The sequence below is a fragment of the Triturus cristatus genome, chromosome 4_1, assembly GCF_964204655.1.
Source record: "Triturus cristatus chromosome 4_1, aTriCri1.1, whole genome shotgun sequence".
Taxonomy (NCBI): Eukaryota; Metazoa; Chordata; class Amphibia; order Caudata; family Salamandridae; genus Triturus; species Triturus cristatus.
In genome coordinates, this window is record NC_140585.1 from 129162157 (window position 1) to 129187858 (window position 25702).

General features: G+C 43.2%; 1 protein-coding gene and 1 long non-coding RNA gene across 2 annotated transcripts in view; one reads left to right on the forward strand and one right to left on the reverse strand.

Moving 5' to 3' along the window:
* Positions 1–464: 464 nt before the first annotated feature.
* On the reverse strand, positions 465–14897 carry LOC146847633 (uncharacterized). Its single transcript, XR_014981138.1, has 3 exons — positions 14745–14897; positions 1624–1733; positions 465–622 (listed from the first exon to the last, which is right to left on the reverse strand). It is a non-coding gene; the product is annotated as an uncharacterized LOC146847633 (long non-coding RNA).
* A 425-nt stretch (positions 14898–15322) lies between these two features.
* The window catches only part of LOC146847634 (uncharacterized), a 107577-nt gene continuing 97197 nt past the window's right edge, over positions 15323–25702 (forward strand). Inside the window, exon 1 of the mRNA XM_085651769.1 lies at positions 15323–15522. The gene's annotated coding sequence lies outside the window, so the exon portion shown is untranslated. The remainder of the gene's footprint in view (positions 15523–25702) is intronic.

The following is a 25702-nucleotide window of genomic DNA, read 5'->3' on the forward strand; positions in this document are numbered from 1 at the left end:
GCATCAGAAGGCTCCAGTCTTGATGGCATGTCAGCTCACTCCAGAAACCCTGGAATTGGTGGCCACAGAGGGCTCCAGTCTTGATGGCATGGCAGCTCGCTCCAGAAATCCTGGAATTGGTGGCATCAGAAGGCTCCAGTCTTGATGGCGTGGCCAATCTTCCCAGAAACCCTGGAATTGATGGCATTAGAGGGGTCCAGTCTCAACAGCATGACCCGTTCTCACTGGGAGCCTGGTCATAGTGACATTAGAAGGCTTCTAATCTCAATAGCTTGACTGCTCTTTGCAGGGATTCTGGGACATGTGAGTTTAGAAGTGTCCTGGATGTTTGTTTCTGTACACCTGAAGTCTATATTATGTCCGGCCTGGGGCCTGGTGTAGGTGGCACTAGAAAGGGTTGAAGTCTTGATTGTGTTACTGTTCTCACCAGGGAGAGGCATTGTCCAGTATTGATGGCGTGACTGCTTAGCTGGGCTTCGTTGTGGGTATTTGCTTCTAGCTTTTGAAGGTGGTGAATCAGAAGGGTTGAGCATGGATAGCGTGATCACCCTCAGCAGAAGCTTCGAACAGGAGGCACTGGAGGGGCTGAGTCTTGATAGCATGACTTCTGTCAGCAGGAAGTCTGTGATAGATTACATTGGATGAGATGGAGAAAAAAGATACTAAGAACTTGCGGCTACAGTAACACTAAGAACTTGCTCTAAACTTCTTTATTTTTCATATAAACAGTCTGACAGAAGATCTGTAATTTTCTTGTGTAAAGTGGGGCACCAAGATCTGTCATTTTCTTGTGTAAAGTGGGGCACCAAGATCTGTCATTTTCTTGTGTAAAGTGGGGCACCACAATAAGGAAATCATACAGAAAAACATAACTACAAAGCATTCCTCTGTCAATCCTTCCAGGTAAAATGCCAGACCCCCAAAAGTTCTATGATCAAATATACAAGGCCCCCTCAAATGCTTGCAGGAAGATGTCAAACAATGGAGGTCATTGCCCTTATCTCTCTTAGGGAGGGCTGCCTTATTTAAAATGTTAGCACTTCCCAGATTCTTGTACATACTTCAAAACTGCCCGTTCCCACTCGCTGTTGCGTATTTCACAACTATTGAAGGAGAACTCCTTACATTATTATTGGACGGAAGAGCGCCTCACATCGCTCTCCGGAAGCTAACAAAGGGGTGGTACGACGGAGGGACGGCCCTTCCAGACCTACGCCTCTACTACTGGGCCTCGCAACTAGTGGCTTTCAACCACTGGATTCATGGTTCTCCGTCGAACCCAGCATTCCACCTAGAACAGTACCAAACAGGGCGGGAGGGCTACCTGGGTGCTCTTTACAGCACGGTCCGAAAAGGTCGCTATCTGGGACCCATGTCACAGACGGTTGCCATCTGGCATAAAGCTACTAGGCGCCTGGGATGGGATGGGCGGACAAGTTCACAAAAGCTACACCGCTGTGGTCTTCTCAGAGGTTGGGACTACTTTGCAATCATGTAGGGTTTGATAAATGGGACACCGTCGGCATAGCCAACATAGGGGACCTGATTGGTAGAGGAAAGCTCCTCACATTTAAAGACCTACAGACCAAATGTGATCTAGCACTAGGTGAGGTGTTCCGATACCTGCAGATCAGACACGCCCTTCTCATATGCGTTCCGGACTTGTCCTCCTTGCCCGAATCCTCCCTCTTGGAGGACCGTCTGCTCTCCGAACCGCTCTGGAAGGGGGCTTTCTGAAGTGAAGAGTAGACAGGATAAGATTAATATGAAGGTTTATTAGGTAAAACAGAGAGCCGTCCCTGGAGAGACCAAGGCATAGAAAGCAACTGACAACCTTCAGAACATTCAACATCAGAAACCCCCCAACGCTCTAGATGACATATGAAAGTTCTGACAGTCATCTAACCAGATGACATCACCACATCACCACACTTCCCCCCTTTAAATAAAACAACTCTTAAGAAAACATATGAATTAAATATAGTCTTGTAAATGTCGAGGTCTAGAACAAATTCTAGTGCTTTTCCTAACACCATCCCCTCCTGAAACATTATGATTACACTTACTAGTTTTGGAAGCCAAAGATGGATCCTTTGCAATACGAGTGGTGCTCCACCAGTTACCATTCGACAATTTAACAGCATTTTTTCGTACATCAATGATTTGCTGTGACTCAAGAAATTTTGAAAAACCTTTTCTCACTGAAACTGGATTTTTGACTCTAACCCAGTCTCCAACGCACAGTCTGTGAGGTTCCTTTCTAGTTGAGGATTGACCAGATTTAGAGCAAACTTCACATGAAGTTTTCCATGCAGAATCCCATAAACATTTCATGTCACTGCCCTGATGGAAAGATTTTACCATCCAAAAAGGGTACACCTGACAAGATGCTTTTCTGCCTCTCATAAGTTCAAATGGAGAAAAGTTGGTTGCAACATGAGGTGACGTGCGATATGACCAAACAAGATCTTTAACAGCTTGAAAAATACAAGATTTAGATCTGAATGCTGCTTGTACGCATTCTACTACAACCCTATTGAACCTCTCTGTCTTCCCATTACTCTGCGGATGATATAGAGGAGTTCTGGTGTGTTTTATGCCACAAGAACGCAAAAACGAAGTCATTTCATGTGACACAAATTGCACCCCATTGTCAGTGAGAATTTCTTCAGGATACCCTTCTCTTATGAAAATGGTATTCAAACAGTTAATAACACTTTTTGAATTTGGCACAGAAATGGGTTCAACTTCCACCCATCTAGATAGATGATCAATAAGAACTAAAAAGTATCTTGAACTGGAAGGAAGAACATGAAACGGACCCAGAAAATCCATACCAATTTTTTGCCATGCTCTACCGGGAGGAAGAACAGGGGATTCAATGGTACCTTCAAGTACCAACACTTTGTCGCTGGTGTTGCAACGTGAACAATTATTTACTATGTTATCTATTTGAAAGTCCATTCTGGGCCACCAGAAATCATTTCTAACTTTCCTTTTTGTAATGGTTGATCCCAGATGACCAGAATGCGCCGCTAGAATAATCTTTTCACGATAGGGATTAGGAGGAATGAGTTTATCACCCCTGACTATTTTACCACCTTCTACTGAAAGTTCATCACTAACTTTCCAGAATATTTGTAGTTCGGGTGACAAACACTTCTCTTTTGGCCATCCTTTCTTTATTAAAGATGCAACTTCCTTAAGGATAGGATCCTTATCAATTTGCATGATCCAATCTTCCTCTGCAAAAGATAAATTGTCCTGACCAATGAGTGCTACAAAACACTCCTCGACCTCACTCTCCCATTCTTGATCATCAAAATCTGAAATAGGAAGTCTCGATAAACAGTCTGCCCTGCAATTTTTCCCTCCAGGGATGTACTCTACAGTAAAACTATATTCAATAAGTTTCGTGGACAAGCGTGCTATGCGTGCAGTAGTGCGTTTGACACTTTTACCAGAGAGAATAGCTACAAGAGGACGATGGTCAGTTTTCAAGATGAAGGATCTACCCCATACATATGGTTTGAACTTCTCTACACTCCAAACACAAGCTAAGAGCTCTTTTTCAATCACGGAATACTTCCGTTCGACCGGACGTAGAGTCCTGGAAGCAAATCCAACAGTGTATTCTTTACCATTAGCATATTGCGAGAGAATAGCGCCTAGGCCATACTCAGAAGCATCAACAGTAATAATAGTTTGATTTCCTTCTATGAACGCTTGTAGAGCAGGCGCTTGAACTATATGGTCTTTGATAGTTTGAAAGCCATTTTGGCATTCATCAGACCATACATAGTTTGCTCCTTTCTTAAGCAGCGCTCTAAAACATTCTGTGGTCCTGGCAAAGTCTTTCAAAAACTTAGAATAGAACTCACATAAACCTAGAAATGACATTAGTTGCTCTCTGTTCTGAGGAGGAGGAGCATCAACTATACTTTTTATAAGGCCTGGTCTCGGTTTGATGCCACGCTCAGAGATCACGTGGCCTAAATACTCAATCTCCCTTACTTTGAAAATACATTTACTTTTTTGCAAAGTTACACCTCTATTTGTTAAGACATTGAACACTTGGTCAATAACGGCATCATGTTCAGCTTCATTTCGAGTAAAAATGAGTATATCGTCTTGAAAGACTACTACATTTGGATTATGTTTGAACATTTCAGTCATTAACCTTTGGAAAACGGCTGCAGCTGATGCGAGACCAAAGGGAAGGCGACAAAACTGAAAAACACCATCTGGAGTCACAAAAGCCGTGAGATGTCGAGATTGAGGATGTAGTTCAACTTGATGGTAAGCAGCTTTCAAATCAAGTTTTGTGAACCAGGAAGAGAACCCTACTTTTGCGATAAGATCTTCGATACGCGGAAGAGGAAAACCGTCGACCCAAATGGCTTCATTAAGACTCCTCAAATCAACACACATCCTCAAGTCCCCAGATCTCTTTTTGGCTAAAACAATGGGAGAAAGCCAAAGTGTGGATTCGACTTTCTCTATTATGCCTTGTTCGCACAAAGATTGCAAATGCTTAGAGAGATCACTTCTAATACTTAAAGGAACATTGCGAAGTTTATGTTTAATTGGTATGGTACCTTCTTTGATCTTGATGAAATGTTGATAATCGGTAATCTTACCCAAACGATCTTCAAAGATCTTTGCATATTTATTCTCCCAAGAGGAAGCTAAACAGGTATCTGATGTAGAGCTAATATTCTTGACAAAATTACTATGATCTTGATGATCAATGAATACAGGGTTTGGCAGACCAGGTTTGATGGTAAGACCAAATTCCGCTTGATGTATGAGACCAAGAACATTTATGCCCCGTTTGGCTACGTACACTTTACCGCTAATGATTATGTTGAAAACACTGATTTGTGCCCAAAAGTAACCTAATAAATCAATCCTGCTACCCTCAAAAGCTACTGTAAGTATGTCAGGAGGCAATAGACTTTTGTTGGACCAAAACTTATGATATTTATCTTGTGATACTATGGTGATGCGTGCACCCGTATCAACAAGGAGTTGAATCTTATTATTATCAATAGAAACTTCAACTTCTGGATCAGGAATATGTTTCGTAATACAATTTTCTGAACAATTCTTGACTACTACAAGATATTCTTGATTAGTGACATCCTCACCAAATTGATTGTCATCAAGCACACATTCAGAATCGTTTAGTATACATCTTACATTGCCTCTTTTACCACCCATACAAATATTTCCAAAATGCCCCATTTTGCCACATTTACTACATTGTCGGTTAATAGCAGGGCAATTTTTGAAAGAAGATACATGTGTGGATGACCCACACCTATAGCAACTTATTCCGTAATTAGCTTGTCTGTTAGGTGTAAATGTCTTTCCACCTCTGTTTGGCATAAAGTTTCTTCCACCCCTAAATGTGGTGGGTCTTCTCATAGAATTCAAAGGAGAAGGAAAGGAAGGTTTAGAATTCACAGCGCCAGAAATAGTTGAATTTGATAATGCAGATTCAAGTTGTTTTGCATCGTCCATAGATCTTTCAATGCTCTTAGCGATATCTATCGCTTCATCAAGAGTGGGATCTTTGCAGGTGAGTAATTTTTGTTGTACTTTTTTACAGTAACAGCGAGCAACAAGTTGATCCCTTACAAGTTGAGATGTAAAATTGTCAAATTCACATTTCGCAGCAAGAACTTTTAACGCAGTAATAAATGTGTTTATGCTTTCATTTGGTTTCTGCATTCTTGTGAAAAAGTTGTACCTATGTACAACAATATTCTTTGTTTTAGCAAAGTATTTATCCAATTGCATTACAGCTATTTCAAACTCATCAGGATCTTGGTCCTCAGGTGCTTCAAATTCAGGTAGATGATCAAAGACGTTTTGACCCTCAACTCCTAAATGGTAGTACATTAAGTTTTTTTTTCTTTCGGGCCTGTATCTCTGTCCATCTATTGCGCCAAGATATGCTTTGAAGGATCTGATCCATAATTTCCATTCAAGTGGAGGTTCTCCAGGTTCTTGTAAAAATGGTGCCGGAGGAGTGACACTCTGCATGTCAGTAAATGAGCTTGTCAACAAAAAAAACTGAAATAAATGAAACAGAAGAAGAAGAAATAGAAAAGAAAGAAATAAAAGGAAAATAATTTTTTGAATGAATGGAGAATGAATGATGTTAAGAATGAGACGAGCGCTATATATTAATTCCAGCGCCCTTTGAATAAGATAGCAATGTAAAAGCTGTGTCAGCGAAATTGTGGACACACAAGAATTATGTGAAACTAGATCAAACAAAAGCTGAGCGTGCCAGCGAATGTATAAATTGACACGCAGAAGCTGAGCGCATCAGCGCTGTATAATATGGATACTGTTCTTTAGATGCATAAATGCTGTGCGTGCCAGCGAAAGTATAAATTGACACGCAGAAGCTGAGCGCATCAGCGCTGTGTAATTTGGATACTGACACGTAAATGCTGTGCGCGTCAGCGCGTTAAAAAAAAATGAAGACGTTCTTTGCCGACGTGTAGTACGTCACAGAGCTTGATCACCATGCAGAGGAACAATGGCGTATTCACCAGCCGGAGAGTGCAGAATCGCGCGCTTGAAGGCTGGAGCGTGGAGATGGCTCGAGCGAGGTAAAGCGCGAGAGCGTCTGACTGTTTGTCTCAGATTTCCCCGTAATTGCAAATACGTATTATATTTCTATCGTACATTTCAGTACGATCGTACATTTCATTACGCTGAAGCGCGTGTGTCCCGATGTGAGCGCTGAAGTAGGTGGACTCCTTGAAAATGGTCAAAAACGTCAGTGTTTAAACTCGGGCTTGAGTTTGAGAAGGGAACGGCTCTCTGTGTGGAACGATCCAAATACACAAATGCCTTGATCAATAGTGCAGATAAAAAAAAAATGTACTCACTGTTGATTTGACGACAGACAGCCGAGAAGTCCATTGAAAACAGTGAGAAAGGCAGTACCTTGACGAAAAGAACTCACATCAATGTAATCTTGCAATGAGTTCATATCTTGTAGTGTATAAGTTGATTGGAGTCCCAAATCCCATCCTCTGTCGCCAATGAAGTGAAGAGTAGACAGGATAAGATTAATATGAAGGTTTATTAGGTAAAACAGAGAGCCGTCCCTGGAGAGACCAAGGCATAGAAAGCAACTGACAACCTTCAGAACATTCAACATCAGAAACCCCCCAACGCTCTAGATGACATATGAAAGTTCTGACAGTCATCTAACCAGATGACATCACCACATCACCACACTTTCTCCTGTACATATCGCAAACTTTGCAATAATTTGCCTGACTCTTTCCAAGCTCTCCGTGAACGCTGGCAAACAGACTTGGGGCCCCTGGACGACGAAGACTGGCAAACTGCACTAATGTCCCCGAGGGAAACTGCAATAAATCACCGTTTTCGCCTCATACAACTGAAAATACTCCACACGTCCTACCTCTTCGGTGTACTCATGGCAAAAATAGGAAACCGAAAAGACGCGCTATGCCTTAGAGGATGCGGCCAAGACAGTACCTTTTATCACATCCTATGGGAATGTCCCGTCATACATCCTCTGTGGGACGGTGCCACTAATAAGATGAGAGACACACTGAGTAAACCCCTTCAGCTGTCACCGCAAATGGGGATTCTGAATATCTGGGAGGCCACCAACTTGACAGACTTAGAGCAACAAAGGGTGGCACTGGGATACTTACTAGTGAAGCGTGCAATAGCATTACACTGGGGATCCGACACACGGCCATTAACGGTGGGGTGGGTGGCGGAAATGGATGGATGCGTGATTGCAGAAAAAGAGGTTTACAAGCAGCGGGCTGCCCTAAGAAGTGGGATAGGAAGTGGGGTGGGTGGAACACATACAGAGGGGAAATTTGTACCTCTCCAACAGTGGATATGGAGATGAGGGACAACCGAAACAGGGATCTGCCAAATGTTTAATTGTTTGTTATCTATTGATATTGCACAGCACCTATGGGAGGACCTGGACCTTTCTATCAGACGATATGGTAATGTGATGACATTGTGACAGTAAAATCTCCAAATTCCCACATAAATGTGAAATATATATATTATGTGGCAAGGTGGCATTCATATGTTGAACTTTGCTGTGATATTGTACCAATGAATCTGTGCTTTATTTCTAATAAAAAGTAAAAAAACAAAAATCCTTCCAGGTAAAATTGATGTCATTGTCAAGGCACTAAAAACAACTTTATGACAATGCTACAAAGGCTTGCTGCACCCACTCATCGCTGGTGTGTGGGCGAGGAGTGTCTTATGATAGGAGATAGGGTTACCACATGGCCAGTTTTTTACCAGCATGATCAGAATTTTAATGTCTCGGTCAGTACAAAAAGTAGAAAAATCGCCTAAAGCATGTCTTTTTTTCCTCTTTTCAGTGGACACTTAAAATAGCAAATATAGACAGAAAGCACTTTAAAATGTGCTCTAAAGCTGCTTCAATCATCCATGACTGATAGTTAAAGTCAACAAAGAGAGCAAAGCCCGTTTAAAAATGAATACAAACAATTTTATACAAAGTCCTATTGAAGTATCATGTCCGGGCCTTTGTAAAATACGAACAAATTACCATTATTTATCTCTAGAAAAGGTGTCAATCCTAATAGGAACTTATGTGAAGGAGTCCAACATTTTTGAGTGTTGAAATACCCTTTCGAGCCTTGAGGCCCAGCACCGCTCACTCATTTTCATGATACCATCCACTGCATTAGAAATCTCTGTGTGGGTGAAAAACCTGATTGTCCTGTTTTATGAAATTATTGAGACTACAATCCCTTTATTTTTCTGTATTGTAAGTGAACCTTTTTTGGGAGATAGGTAGTCAATGGGGTTGCCTCCTAGCTTGTTTTATACCGGCATGACTGGTATTTTAATGTCCTGGGTGTAAGAAATGTTTACTACTCACCCTAAAGCCGGTATTTTTCACCTTATCAGTACATACATTTAACAGTTAATGTAACAAGAAAGCACTTTAAAGAGTGTTCTACTGCTGCCCTCATTACCTGACTGGTCATTAAAGTAAACAAAGATAGAAAGGCCATGCTAAAATTTAACCTCTTCAGTGCCCATGACGAGATAGTCTCGTCATGGAGCACGGTCGCGCTGTGCCCATGACGAGACTATCTCGTCATGAACCCCACCCACTAATGTAACGCCCGGCACAGGAGGGGGAAAGGGCGTGGCACAGAAGGGGTTAATACAGATGATTTCATACAAAGTTCTGCATGTCCTGGCATTAGCTGAGTGTAAAACGTGAGCAGATGGCTGGTGTTTTTCTCTTGGAATGGGGGCAGCTCTAGTGATCAACAAAGCAGCAAACAAAAATAAAGTCTCCGGTATCAAAGCCTGGCAGTCAGAGGCCTCTCCCTGGATTAATATTTTAATATAGGGAACTATGCTCTTGAATCAGAAATTAAAAATTTCATTAGAACCAAAGTTTTTAATGTTGTTTGAGGATACGCAGCCGTATTAAATAGATAGAATAACCTACGGAAGCAGGAAAATTTGAAAACAAGATGTGTCCAGTTTAATTGCACTCATTTACCTACATTTTTGCTACCCGACCAATGGCAAGTGACACATCCAAATCTCCTGTTTTAATCCACCATCAGAAGGAAAGGTCAAACGGCACTGAGCATCTAACAATCAAGAAACAGATCAGGAAGGGAAGAAAGGAAGGAGCGCCGGGCCCGAATGGAATCCCGCCTACAGTCTTTAACCCCTTCTGTGCCCATGACGACCTGGACTCGTCATGGCCCGCGGTTGCGCTGTGCCCAGGACGAGTCCAGCTCGTCATGAACCCCGCCCGCTAATGGAACGCCCGGCACAGGGCGGGGAAAGGGCGTGGCACACAAGGGGTTAAACAAAGGCCGGAAGAATGGGCACAAATATTCCATCCACTATTTCTGGATGTAAGACGACTGGGCACCATTCCAAACTCATGGAAAGGTTGAACGATCATTCCGATCCACAAAAGCGGCAGTAAGGCCTTGCCAGCCAATTATCGGTTAGTAGCACTGATCGATAATGAGGCCAAATATTTTGCCAGAACACTACTAGACGAACTAACAACCGTGGCAGAAAATAATGAAATAATCCCGCTAAATCAGACAGGCTTCCGAAAAAACTCTGGCACAATATCAAACATCCTGGCAATCTTGCTGATAATGGACACAACCAAATCGAGGAAAACACAGCTGCATGTCTGTTTTATCGACTTCAGCGCCGCATTTGACAACGTGGAGAGGCCTAAACTGTGGAATAAGCTAGCCCGATGGGGCATCCCAAACACCCTTTTATCAATGATAATGCTTTTACATACCGATAGCTGGGTACAGGTGAAATTAGGATCAGGGTCTCCTCTCTCAAGAAAAGTTAAAACAATGAAAGGACTTAAACAGGGCTGCGTGCTGGCACCTATTTTATTCAACTTATTTATGGCAGACTTATCACTGACACTTAACACATGTAACTCCCACGCGCCCAGACTGGGGGGTACCACTTTGTCCAACTTACTATACGCGGACGACGTAGTCCTGCTTAGCCATACGGTAGTTGGCTTGCAACATCTTCTTAACGGTCTGCAGTTCTACGCAGAAGTAAATAGCCTGACAATAAACTTAAACAAAACCAGGACCATGACAATTAACAGCAAATGAAAAAAAGAGGTACCTATAGCACCTGGGCGACACACATATTGAATCAGCGGAGACTTATAAGTATCTGGGTGTCTACTTAGATAAAGAAGGATCATTTACCCACCAACAAGAATAGATCAAAAGAAAAGGGATGATCCTTGCCTTAACCATGAAAAGTTTATCAGCCAAACTATTGGGCCCTACGCTGAGCCCCCTTCTAACGGTAGCACAGGCTAAAATTCTACCTACAATCACCTATGGTAGTGAAGCTCTGCGAGGAAGATATACCAATCTTTTGGATAAAACACTTGTAAAAGCATACAGAACTATGGGGCATATTATCAACGTTAGTCAAGAAAAAGCCTCCTTGTCACCAAAACATTCAGACCCACACACCTTTCACACCAAGGGGATGAGGATGGACAGCACAAGCATAAAAACCAATAAGAAGAAATAAATCAGACAAATTTATTAGACAATGTATAAAATAATATACAGATACAAAAGATGTACAGAGTCAAATAGTTAATAATGAAACAAAGACAATGTCATCATATCAATATACAAGTGTTAAAAAACAGTCAGTCTAATCTTAGTCAAAGATAAGAGAGACCTATACAGTAGTAGACAACACAGCACATAAAATTGGGAACAGCATAAAAGGAAAAAATAATAATAATCCTATTGACTTAAGGAAATCACCAAATCAAGAAGTTTATCAAATGTGACCCAGATTAATATCCCTTTCGAATATGTGTCACACAGACCAATAATCATAGATTTTGAGTGGTTTCCTTTTTTAAAAGCATCGACGCGTTTCGGTGGGCCAAGATTCACAGCCAACACCTTCTTCAGGAAAAGCACAATAAAGTCCCAATAATTAGAATCATATGTCCTTTAGTAGGCAATGTCCATGTGGATCCTGCCAGCAGTGCTGGCAGGATCCACATGGACATTGCCTACTAAAGGACATATGATTCTAATGGGACTTTATTGTGCTTTTCCTGAAGAAGGTGTTGGCTGTGAATCTTGGCCCACCGAAACGCGTCGATGCTTTTAAAAAAGGAAACCACTCAAAATCTATCATTATTGGTCTGTGTGACACCTATTCGAAAGGGATATTAATCTGGGTCACATTTGATAAACTTCTTGATTTGGTGATTTCCTTAAGTCAATAGGATTATTATTATTTTTTCCTTTTATGCTGTTCCCAATTTTATGTGCTGTGTTGTCTACTACTGTATAGGTCTCTCTTATCTTTGACTAAGATTAGACTGACTGTTTTTTAACACTTGTATATTGATATGATGACATTGTCTTTGTTTCATTATTAACTATTTGACTCTGTACATCTTTTGTATCTGTATATTATTTTATACATTGTCTAATAAATTTGTCTGATTTATTTCTTCTTATTGGTTTTTATGCTTGTGCTGTCCATCCTCATCCCCTTGGTGTGAAAGGTGTGTGGGTCTGAATGTTTTGGTGACAAGGAGGCTTTTTCTTGACTAAGGTCACATTTGGTGCCCCTCTCCTTTGTCATAGGGGTCCCTCTCCCTTTTTTGAAAGGCATATTATCAACGGCCAGCGATAATTATCGCTGGCCGGTCTGTGCGTGAGAATTGTTATTGCCGGCTATCGCAGATAATTATTGCCATGCTAGCGCTGTATTAACAACGCATAGCGCAATGGCGCTAATTATTCCTGCAACAGCGTTGTTTTCCATGGAACATCGCTGGAAAACCAGCGATGTTCCATGGAAAACGGCGATAACCTTGCTGATACGACCCTGTGGTCGTATCAGCATAATCCACCTGGGCCTCCTTGTAAATATCGCGATGTGCACATCAGCGATATTTACAAGGTTATTCTGCCCAGTGACGCTCACTTTGCATCTCATTAGAGATGCAAAGGGAGGTGTCGGGTAAAAGGGTGCTAACATGCACTAATGCATGTTATCACCCTCTTGTTAATAGGGTGAAAACATCTCCGCTTTTTTGGCTTTTAAAGCCAAAAAAGCAGAGATAAGGCACTTGATAATATGCCCCTATATTTAGCCTCTCGAACTATACATCCCCGGCGCAACTTAGACTGGAGTTTGGCCTGTTAAAGCAAACCTGGGACAGATATGGAGCATACATCAACTGTTGGAATAAAATCAGAACATCAACCCCTAACTCATTAAACTACCTCCTGTGGCAAGATCTCCAACAGAGGGAGAATTCGCCTGCAGGATTGTATCTTCAGGAAGCACTGGCTAACACAGGTTTATCGCCCCTATGAAATGCACGGTGCCATCATTCAACTATTAAGAAATTAGTCTGGAAGTCGCTGAAAAAAACAGTCACTGGTGGAGGATAAAGCTGCTTTTTCAGCCAGAGCACATGCCTGAATGACGCTGAATTCTTACAAGTTTCTAGCCCCGCAACAATATTTTAACCTGGGCTATCCAAAAGCACAGAAATTAAAGTTCCTAAAGCTACGACTCGGAGTGATTCCATGCACGCAGCATCTTCCACCATGGAAAAGGGTGCAGACTTTTACAGTGTGCAGTTTGTGCAAAAACGGCCAGGGCAACATCATCCACACCATTTGTTCTTGCACAGAGATGCTCCAAGAAAGGAGGCAACTGCTAAAAATACCCTTTAATCAAAGGGGAATTCGGACAAGGAGGCAAGCAGTTTTGGCTTGCTTCGACCCGGCATCACCTCAATTGAACTCCAGACTAGTTAGATTTCTTGAAGCGGCCAGAGCAAAAATGCCAAACTGTCACTAAAGCTTTTTTGGGGCACAGGAGACTTCGGATTATCAATTTCCTCAGGGGGAGTAACAATCGCTGCACTGACTGATCAACTTATATTGGCTGCTCTTGCATGTCTAAATCTGTATCTTCTAACTTGTAAGCAACAGAAGTGTTTTATATTTGAATTGTGTTGAAATGTTATTATTGCGAATTAATATTTTACCTATGGTTTTATTTCACGCACGCATTGCAATGGTTTTAAGTACCTCTGCAAAATAAAATAAACTGAAACAAACTACATTTTTGTATATATTAAATAACGTACAAAATCGCTTCGAATTGTCACCTTTCTTCAAATACTTGGTACGCAATAGCCTTCTACATCAGTGTTGTGGAAGTTGCTCATGTGATGTGAAGCTTTTAATATTTTTCTTCAGCAGGGAGGGCAGGAAAAACACAACATGAAGAGAAATCCCCAACGCTTCTAAATGTTGCGTGCTGGGCCCTTTTGAGTCTGGTTCAGACTGTTCCTGCATAGCTTGCTTTATCCCGCCTCCGTTCTTTTTCTTCTTCTGTAATGCTAAATAAATTGCATTAGCTCTTTGTCTCTAAGAGGATCAGGTTGAAGGCATTGTGTTTAGTACACAGAGCTTTACATCTGACTAGTCCCTGTTTTCTACCCTCCAGATCCTCTTGTTACAGACCTTCCAGTCCGCTTCTGTCTGCTAATGCCAGCCTACTTATTGTGTCCCAAGTGAATAGGCACCAACTTGGTGGTCGCTCTCACTCTGTGCAGGCTGCACAGCTGTGGAATTCCATTCCTATTCAATTTGACTAAATTGGCAATCTCCTGCCTTTTAGGAACTTACTTAAACCCAGCTTTGCCCTCTGTTCTGTTCAGTCTTTGGAGTCTTTCTCACTGAGATCATTTGTTTTTGCTTTCTTGCTTAACCGTTAGGACACCCTTGGATAATACTTGCGCTTCATGAGTGGAAATAATAATAATGTAAACAAAGACAGAATACCATGTTAACATGATTATAGATGATTTCATATAAAGTTCTATTTAAGGATCATGTCCGGGCCTTTTCAAAATGTTAAACCGTGAACGGGTGGGCCGTTGATTTTCAATGGAATGGTGGCAACCCTAGTAGAAATTAGCAAATTCACTGGGACCAACACTTTGTAATGTTGCTTGAGGACCCACAGCTGTAGTAAATTTAAAGAATATCCCACAGACACAGGAAAATTAGAAAAAAGCAGTCCAGTTTAATTGCACCCATTACCTGCATTTTCATATATTCAATGAAATACAAAAACCTCACCTCCAGTTGTCACCTGTCTGTAAACACTAAATACCCTTCAGCCCTCTGCAGCAGTGTTTGGAAGTTCCTCCTGTTTAGAATACTTGCCATCAACGGATTTTCTTCATTGACTTCTTTTGAAGCAGAAGCAATTTCAGGCGAGAACCAGCTACAGTAAATCCATTTTTGGCTTAAAAAATCTGAAGTCTCCCGCCTGCATCTGATCGTTTGGCATGTATGGTGAAGTTAAGTGAAGGTGTTAATATTGTTCTACAGCAGCAACGAAGGAAAGCAAATCCCCCAAAATGCAAAATGTTGCATAAAGCAACTTTCGAAGTAAATTGTGTGGAGTCTGAAAACGCACGGTTCTTCTTGACCCCAACCAAGTGTGAGATACAAACTGAATGAAGAACATTCATGTCTGTGACATTTAACAACCCTTGTCCTTGACACATCCTGGAGGTGCCCTTTCTGTCAGCGGCCGTTAGAGGGGCGCTCCCGGCCTGCTGATGAACTCTATTGAGCGCATTGTATTGCAAGGGAGAAGGATTTCCTCTTCCGGGTCGGCGGCGGCTGAGACAGCACTAGCAGTGAATGCTGACATCACTTCCGAGTTCCGTCCGCTCTCTGTGTTTCCAGCCTGGTGGAGAGAAGTAAGGATACCTGGTCTGTCCGTGCAGTTATCTTCATCTTCAGACTCTCACAGACTCCCCCTTCCCCCGCGCCTTCAGACCCCAAATCTGCCCCAGTCCCAGAAGGAGGAGAGAGCCTGGAAATGCCTGTTCGGGTTTCTGCTCAGGTAGGAGATTGTCAGCACTATCGGCTGTGTTTGTAGAAATAGACTGAATAATCCTTGAGGAAATCTCTGCCAGGGGCCGGGCTGAGCTGGGTTCTTCTGACTGGGAACCTCTCTCTGGGACGCTTTCCTTCCAGTCCATGCGGTTTTTGTAATCATCATTTGTGTTAAAGAGGGGATCTGATCACTGCACTGCACTATTTGGAATCTGTCCACACTGCACTGCATCTTCTTGCACTATGAGGAATCTGTGCACTGGGTCTTACTGCACTATGAGGATTCTGTGCTACTGCACTGCAACTTACTGCACTATGAGAAATCACTGCATACTGCACTTAGGGTGACCAACTGGCATGGATGCGAATTCAGGACAGTGAGTGTAAAAATTCAGCACAGAGGGTCAAAATTCAGGAGAAAAAATCAGGACAGAAGGTCAAAATTCAGGAGAAAACTTCCGGACAAAAGGTAAGTTTTACAGACATATCAGAGGAAGTGGCGCAATAGTATAAAAGTAAGTAAATAGACAACCACCTACATACAAGTCAAATAAGTTTTGGATTAGGTTGAGACAATCGTTTTTCGGTATGCGTGCAGCTTTGAGCAACTACGCAGGTCTTTTTGTGGTATTTCATTTGATAATAATCTATTTATATGGTTACTGCACTGGGTTGTCCAGACTGATGTTTTGTTTACAACTCATGGTCCTGGCAGGCATGTTTGGTGAGAGAAGGGGTCAGGAAGATCTGCTCGGATAGACTTTGTTACTAGCATCTCATATCGGAGTGCCATTGTGAGATGTAAAGCGGCACTCATAGGTGAACTAAATGGAGGATTGCTATAATGAACCAACTATAGGGAACGCATTATGGGTGTTTCAGCAAGTGGAACTTAAAATATGGAATCTTGCTTTGCCAATGGTGGCTTCGCAGAGAGTTGCACTACCTGACGGAAGTCACAAAGGTGCTTTTCCCTGCAGCTTTCTTAAAGAATCTACTGTCAATACACTATTACATAGTTTATTTTTGACGCCATGCGTATTGCTACAATTACTATATACATATCAAGCACAGCTATGGGCACTATGAGGCTCTCCCTAAAACCTTACACCTAAAACAAAACATGCAAAAATTTACAATTACTAGTGTAACATTCAAGTAGCAGTTGGGTGTCACTCAAAATGCCATATGCATGATGTATAGATCCCACACGTAAGCACACAACAAATATAGAATAGTAACATATAGGCAAGGGAGTAGCCAGAAAATGTAAACACCTCCCACTTTGAACTGAAGCTCTTATGGCAACAAGAAAGCAAAGCAAGTCATCACAACCCTCCCCGGAAGAGCTCTGTTGTCCAAGGATCTAGCCATTCACCCTTCCATCAAACCTGTGATGTCCACCATTTCAAATTTACATTCTGTCATCCATTCATTCTTTCATCAATCATTCAGTCTTTCACCATTCATTCTGGCCTTCCATCTGTGTGCCCATCTATATCCAAACCTTTTCAATCATATCAAAACATATCCATTGTCTATGCTTCCATCCATCATTTCACTCATCCATCCATTCACTAATCCATCCTACCATTTCACCCAATCACCCTTTCACTCATCTATCCACTCTTCCACCCATCCATCCATTCACTCATCCATCCAACCATTTACCCTTTCACCCATCCAGCCTGTAAAACGATAGGAATGTACATTTGTCAGGTTTCAAGCTCTGTGAAATGTGCATAATGGGTGCCCGTGTGAACTAGGACGACCCCAGTACATCATTCACTGAAAAAAACATAAACAACATAAAGTGCACTTGTAAAGCGCACATTCATTCCGAATAGTTAGTTGGCGCAGTATACCCGATATGTTAGACTCCTTACACAAATTCATTATCCTAATTATATCGACCTAGTAAAGATAGAAGGCTGAAACAGCAGCATGAGATTAGGGCACCTAACACTTTTACACGCCTTCCCTGAAAAACGATTGCATCCTGTTATGTTGAATAAACCGAAGTGCACAAACATGCGTAACACTTCAGACTCAAATGAAACACATCCGGGGTGTTTGTGGATTCTTGTGCAGGAGCTAGGAATCCCAAAAGTTACAGTGGAGTGGGGCGTCCCTGCATGCTTCTTTACCTTTCCAGGAATGAAGAGGGTGGTTCTAGCCGTTTATGCACAGCCAGTTGCAGAGTGTTTGCCTCTGTGATTTGAGCGCGCAGGCTGGAGAGAAGGGACAGCCTGCAGCCCTTCAACGCTAGCGTGCCTGTTTGGGAACTCGACTCGCTGATAAACAGCCCTTCAGGAGCCTTCCCTGCTCAGCTTTTTTTTATTTTAGACAAAACTGTGTGATAAACCAGCCTTAAAATGATTGAACTTTTATTCGAAACACGTTACAGCCTCTGTTAATTTTCAAATGTTGCACATGTTAGCTTTCAACATGGGCCAAAAGAAGAGAGAGATGGCCTCCGACCCTGTGGCCAGCAACATACTTCTGGCGAGATCTTTTGGGAATCCTCCTCACTAGCTGTTGATGTTGCCGCCGCTACTGCGCAGGAGGAGGGCACCACATGCTGTAACACCCCAAACTGCCCATTGTCATTCTGCATGTGGCAATCAGCCGCATCCAGAATGACAATGGGCGGGTGGGCTGCTGCCGTGCTTCGAGAAGGAGTGCCAGGCCGCCGCACCTTGGAACTGAGGCCTCTCGCAGGGGAACAGCTCTGCTCCCTGCTAGGGCCAGAATTACGGACAAAAGGCGTCCGTAAAAAGGATCCTCACGGACAACGGACGTGTGGTCCAAATTACGGACGGTCCGTGAAATTTACGGACGGTTGGTCACCCTAACTGCACTGCATCTTACGGCCCTATAAGAAATCTGTGCACACTGCACTGTAAGAAATCTGTGACCACCACACTATTTTACTGCGCTATGAGGGACCTGTGCACACTGCACTGCATCTTACTGCACCATGAGAAATCTGTGTACGCTGCACTGCATCTTACTGCACTATGAGGAATCTGTTTATGCTGCACTGAGGAATCTGCGCACACTGCATCTTACTGCACTATGAGGAACCACTGCACTGCATCTTACTGCACATTGAGAAATCTGTGTACTCTGCACTATTCTTTACTGTACTATGTGAGCACACTGCACTGCTGTTTGCTACACTATGGTAAATATGTGCACACTGCTGGTTTTTACTGCAGTATGAGGAATCTTTGCATACTGCACTACCTTTTACGGCCCTATGGGGGAATCTGTGCACACTGCACTGCTTTTACTGTGCTATCTGTGCACACTACACTGCATCTTACTGTACTATGAGAAACCTGCGCCACTGCACTGCATCTTGCTGCACTATGAGGAATCTGTACTCATTACACTCTTTTTTTACTGCACTGTGGGGAATCAGTGCATGCTCCACTGCTTTTTACTGCACCACCTGTGCACACTGCACTGCTTTTTACTATACTGTAAGAAATCTCCGCACACTGCCCTGCATCTTACTGCACTATGTGAAATGTGTGCACTGCAATGCATCTTATTGCTCTATGATGAATCTGTGCATACTGCTATGCTTTTTACTGCATTGTGTGTACACTGCACTGTTATTTATCCTTTACTACACCTTTTGGGGGCACTGATGGAAGAAAGCGTCTGTTAAAATGGTACTTCTTATTACTAGACCGTAAACTATACACTGATAAATCTGTGCATACCTCATTGCTTTCTACCACACCCTGTGAAGTGTTTTGCTGAGAAAGTTTATACACTGCATGACTTTGACTTATTCTGTGTTGGATGTTGACAGACTGCAATGCTTTTTACTAAACTATGAGGGGTATTTAAAAAGCGGAAGCCTGTATACACTTCTCTGCTTTCTACTGCACTGCAGGGGGTGTCTGGGGCACATAGGAACTATGTCCCCTGCATTACCTTTTACTACACTTCAAGGGGTGTTGATCAAGAAAAAGTCTTTTCACACTGTGTTACTTTTTACTCGCACTGTGAGAAATCTGCCCATCCTACTCTACTTTTTACTATACTTTGATGGGGGTTTACAGTAGACGTAGTTACGCTGTAACTGAAATTGAATTGAATTGAGATTTATAAAGCGCGTTGGCTACCCGTAGGCCTCCCAGCGCTGCGGACAGACAAACAGAGAGCAAAGGCAAGAGAGAAACTTAAAACAGCCAGGTTTTCAATAACCTGCGAAAGGAAAGAAGATTGGGTTCCTTACGTAGTTGGAGGGCATTCCAGCCCATGGCACCATTATATGAAAAGGAACGGCCACCACATCTGGACCTTCTTATTCTAGGTGGAGAGGCAAGAAAGGATCCGGATGACCGAAGATCTTTCTTCGGATGATAGGGGGTGATAAGTGACTGAAGAATGGCAGGACCCTTCTTCCAGAAGGCCTTATGGGACAGACACATAGCCTTAAACTGGATCCTTTGCCTAAACGGCAGCCAGTGCAGGCTTTTTAATGCTTGTTTTGCAGAGTTCCAACGAGGAATCTGAAGAAGTCTGCGGGCCGCACAGTTCTGTATTACCTGGAGCGTATTGATGGTGTATTGAGGTGCTCCCAGGTATAAAGCATTACCATAATCCAGGCGGGAAAGGATCAGTGCCTGGACCATGATCCTTCTGGCGTGGAAGGGCAGAAGGGAAAGGACCTTATGAAGCATCCTCAGAAGTCCAAAGCAGATAGCCTAGAGTTTAGTTGCCTGGTGACTGAATGAGAGCGAATGATCTATCCAGATGCCTAGGCTCTTAATTTGATCTTTAGGAATTGGAGCCGGGCCTAGGCAGACTGGCCATAAGGAGGTCAGGTTGAAGACAGGAGAATTACCCAACAGCATGAGCTCCGTCTTATCCCCATTAAGCTTAAGGCATGATAGTTCCATCCACTTGGCAACCTCTTCTAGACAGCAGGCTAGGGTGTTAGATGATCCTTCCGGGTGGTTCAGAGCTACCACGAGCTGGGTATCATCTGCATAGGAAACAATTTTTATGCCAAATGGATGAACAATTTCTGCCAAAGGTTTCAAGTATATATTGAATAGAGTGGGGGTCAGAGCAGAGCCCTGAGGGACCCCGCAGTGTAGAGGGTACTGATTGGAAACATCTCCCTCAAAAACCCTAAAGGAGCGGCCAGTAAGAAAAGATCGCAGCCACTGTACTGCCATACCAGACACTCCCAAGTTCATAAGTCTGGCGCACAATGTGGCATGATTGATAGTATCAAATGCAGCGCTGAGGTCAAGAAGGATAATGGCTGCAGTCCCCCCTAGGTCTAAGATCCTTCTCGACTCCTCAGTCACTGCAAGAAGAGCCGTCTCCGTACCCATTTGGGGGCGAAACCCAGTCTGAGAGGTGTGAAGCAAATTGTTGGTTTCTAGAAAGGCTACCAGAGTGTTATTTACATGCCTTTCCAGAATCTTACTTACCCACGGCAGGAGAGAGATGGGGCGATAGTTAGCCAAAATTGTTCTGGTCCAGGTTAGGTTTTTTCAGTAGGGCTTTTACCATTGCACCTTTCCATGCTGATGGAACTGAACCAATGGAAATGGAGGAATTAACCAGGTCCAAGATTATAGGGCCGATAGTATCAGATACCAGAGTAAGTGCCTGGGGAGGAGCAGGGTCAGTAGGAGAGCCCGATTTATATGGGCCATAATGGGCCCCAACAGAGGTAGGTCAAGAGGGGGGAATTGTTCTAAAAGAGTATGGGGTTTTACCGTGGGTTCCGCTGGATCAGTTACGGTGCTCGTGGCTTGAGAAAGTGAAAAAGCCTGATAGATCGTTTGAATCTTTTTGTGAAAGAAGTCTGCCAGAGTGTTACAGTGTGCAATGGGATCATGTAATCTGGGGGGTTTCAGGAGAAGTTTGGTAAGAGTTCTGGCAATTTTAAAGATTTCTTTAGGGGAGTTGGCAGCTAGCGCAATGTTTTGCTCATAGAAAATGGCTTGTGTAGCTTTAATTGCGGCTTTATAGTGTTTAATGGATTCTCTGTATTCTGTTTTACTAAGGTCAGAATAGTCCAGTCTCCATTTTCTCTCAAGCCGTCTGCTACGTTGTTTGAGTTCCCTTAAATTATCAGTAAACCAGGGAGCAGTTTTCGACCTGTTTGATATGGGGGCAGATTTTTTAGGGAGTATCATATTCAATGTACCCTGAATCCAGGAGTTAAACTCCTCATTAGCTTTCCCCACGTTACAGTTGCCCTCCCAGAGTGGTCTGTTGTCTTCCAGAACCGTCTTCCACTGGTCAATTGGGAGTCTAGACCAGTTGCGTCTGCATACTACGGTTTTGTTAGCAGATGTCTCAGGTCTGCTAATTTCCCATATTATGGGAATCAAGAAGTGGTCAGTCCAAGGAAGAGGGAATGGAGGTCCTGTCTTAAGCTCATCACAGTTACTAAAAACTGGGTCCAAAAGATGACCCTTAGAGTGTGCCGGCTTCACCACTTTCTCCCTAAGCTGAAGGGCTGATAGACTCTCCGTCAGCTCCAGCGCCGATTTGTTCGAAGGATTATCTACTTGAAGATCAAGATCACCCAAAAGAGTAAAATTCGCAGACCTCCTAGCTAATTCTGCTACTACGGTAGGCAATGCATTGATAAATTTATTTGCATTGCCTGGAGGGCGGTACACCAAAATGCCCGAAAAAGTACTTGTGGGGGAGATCTCCACAGAGAAGGTCACACTCTCACAGTCAGCGGACTTTCGGTGGGATGGCAATCAAAAGTGCTTTTAAAAATAATGGCTATACGCCCTCCTCTACCGGATTCCTATGTATAGAGTAGTCAGGAGGAATGGTTTGTACAAGGGTGGGGTCAGACTCCGTATGGAGCCATGTCTCTGTAAGGAAGAGAACATCAGGTTTTAGGTCTTCCAGTAGCATAGCAAGTTCAGAGGTGTGTTTAGAAACAGATCTACAATTCAATAAACATTTTTAAAAGGAAGGGGGTATCAGGGCCTTCAGGGACTTTACAGATAGGCGTGAAGATGAAATCACAGTGGGAGCATCGAGTTTCTTCACTCAAGGCATTCATAGAGTGCCTGCAATTTTCTGGATTGTGAGTGCGTAGTGAGTGAGGAAGATGGGAGCTATAGGTAATGAGTTTCAGGCTGATTCCGCCAGGATTTGTGGCCCCTGGGCCTGTCCCGGCGCGGACGGGCGCAGACGGGCTTGCCTTTGGTGCGCCTTTGGCACGCCACCGGCGCGCCCACTGTGCGCGTCCGCTGCGCGTTTGCCAAAGCATCCGGTTTTAAGGGGTGAGTAGCGCGAGAGCTAGAGCGCTGACCCCTGAAACCGGAAGTTGCCTTCTTCTCCCTCCACCCAATCGGGACAACACCCGTGATGGACCGGGGAGGAGCAACTAAGCAGCCACGGGTGAGAGTAGCAATACAAAGTGGTATATTGGTGGCGAAATTTCAAAGTTTAAAAGAGCTTCCAAGTGCAATTGAAAAGTATAAATATCTTATTTATGTTTCAATATTCAAGCAAATCAGCGTGCCTCTGTTGCATCTGCGCGCGTCCGCTGTAACCGACTTGTGTTATTGTATTCTATGCTGTGTGTTTGTTGTAGTACTGTTGTAGTAGCTGCAGGTTGTTTAACAAACACATTTTTAGGTCTCGCCTAGCGTTGCAGCACGAATGCGCTGCCAACGCTTTGCGAGGCATGCAGTATATAGTGTAGTGTGGGAGATTCGTGGAAGCTTCGTCCACTCTCTGCCCATTGGCTTTTGTTTTTAAATGCTGCCTTCCAAGTGGTTTGAGGCTTGTTAGTCCCTCCTCATTCATCATTTGTATCCTTCCGCGGCTATTGACCCCTTTCCTTCTAACACTATTTTCTTTTAGGTCTCACCTAGCGTTGCAGCGCGAATGTGCTGTAATCGCTTTGCGAGGCATGCAGTATATACTGTAGTGTGGAAGCCCCGCCCACTCTCTGCCCATTGGCTTTTGTCTTAAATGCTGCCTTCTGATTGGTTTGAGGCTTGTTAGTCCCTCCTCATTCATCATTTGTATCCTTCCACGGCTATTGGCCCCTTTACTCATAACACTATTTTCTTCCCTGTCTCCCCACCCCACCGCCCCCTCCCTCAGTCTGTGACTTCTCACCATCCCCTGTCCCCCCCAACTCCCGTTCATGTTTTCTTGCCTGCCGGCACTTCCGTTTTCATCTTTATTAGTGCCACCTTGAAATATGCAAGTTCAAGATGCGTGCTGTACAAAAACTTCTTGTGTTTAATGAACTAGATTTTAAGGTTACTCTAAATATAATAAGTCTAGGCAACATTCAGGGTATGCATGGCAACTGACCCCTCTTAGTTCACAAATGGCATTGTTGTCGGGCGGGAGGAGCTGCAGTGTTTTAACTCATGCTTAAAACGAGCACTTTTAATAACTTCCTCTCAATTCAGTGCTATAATCTTGTGTACTGAGGTGACGCGCTAAAGAAATGCACTTTTTTGAATTCAGAAGAGACCTTATCGCACATTTACATCATGTTTACTGTATGATTAACATGCCGATCATTTTCACGGCTCACCCACTGGCTCGTATACGCTTGGCTCGTCTCCGAGTGGCTCTACCTACTAATTAATATATTGGCTTGTGCACCTCTAACAAAGAGAGGTGAATGGATACATGACAGTGAGTCCGGTAGATGTTAGAGAACTAGACTGGTGCAGACAAACAGACAAAGTCAGTCTCCATTGCCTTACGTCAGAATCATCACTTTCAATAACCTGGAAATCTGCCAGCAACTCCCACATGCCCCAATCTCATCTCCCTCACCTATACTTAGCAGAAGCGGCAGATTCTGAGCTGTACCCCGCTGGTGCAGAGGCGCACAGCAGAGTCTGTAGAAGCGCTGGGATCCCTAGCCTCTCCGGGCGGGCACCTAAGCCTTCCGGGTGCCTTCACACTCAGGATAAATGAATACATTTTATTCTGTGCTTTAGTCGCCCCTCTGTGTGCACTGTCTGGTAGATGGAGCTCTGTGTTAATAAACACATTCAGAGAGGTGGTTGTGTACAAACAAATAACAGCCACAATACCGTACGTTTTGAACGTGTAGTTAAATACCTGCTCATCGAGTACCTCATTGGCTGATCATTCCATGGCACTACCAAAATTACATTTGGACACATTTGCTCAACTGTAAAACACTCCCTTCTATGGGTCATTTAACAACTCGGGGCTTTGGGGTTAGGTAACCTACTTTGGATGCTGTGTAAAAGAGTGAATACAAAAATGAATGCAATGAAACTAAGCAACCAGTACTGTCTAAAACACTGTGAAAACTGACACGCATTCTGGCATTTTGTTTAGTTAATGTCGATTTTCTCATAGATGCGAGTAAAGTACTCTTAATATCTTAATGAAATCTGCACACTTTTAACTAATAGCACCGGGCGACCTTTGACAACTAGGCAATGAATACATTTTCATGTACCCCCGAAGCCCCCCTACCCCCTTGACAAACTTCATTGGCTCCCAGTGTTTGGGGGATAACCAAGACGCAGGAGAGTGAGTCAAATAGTCTAGAAAATGAAAGAGAAGCCGGGATTCAGATTCACATGCTCCGATCCCGATCGCGTTGGTTAGTCTGTAAGCACTACTTTTATTAATGAGTTTCGCATTAGTAAAGCACCACGGTGTGCATGTGTGGCGACACTTCACCCTAGAGGTACGTGCCAAGCAATTGTTGACACAATCCACACTTTGCGTCTTTTTCAATATATTTATTACGAAGTGCAGGACCTTTCCAAGGTATTTTGCACACTTCATATATTCACTCTAAAAATAAAACGTGTAGGTAAAAAACATTGCCATTTACAACGTCAATAGCTCTAACTCACAAATGCGAGACCTATTTGCATTGCAAATGCTTGTTCTTTATCTCAAGCAAGTACCTCTCACTACAAAGACACTGCACGGTTTCTGCAGCAGTAATCTATTACCTATTTGTGTAGCAACGGGCAGCATGACCCGCCAGGAATAGTATACATAGCTAATTAGAAAGAATTGAAAACACCCTGGTGGGTAAGTCTTTGAATAAAGAAGCTATTGTGATGAATAGACAGTGAATTACCAAAGTCTTTTATGGCCACACCCACAGAAATCTAGAGCAAGAATCAGCCGATTTATAGTTATTCTGA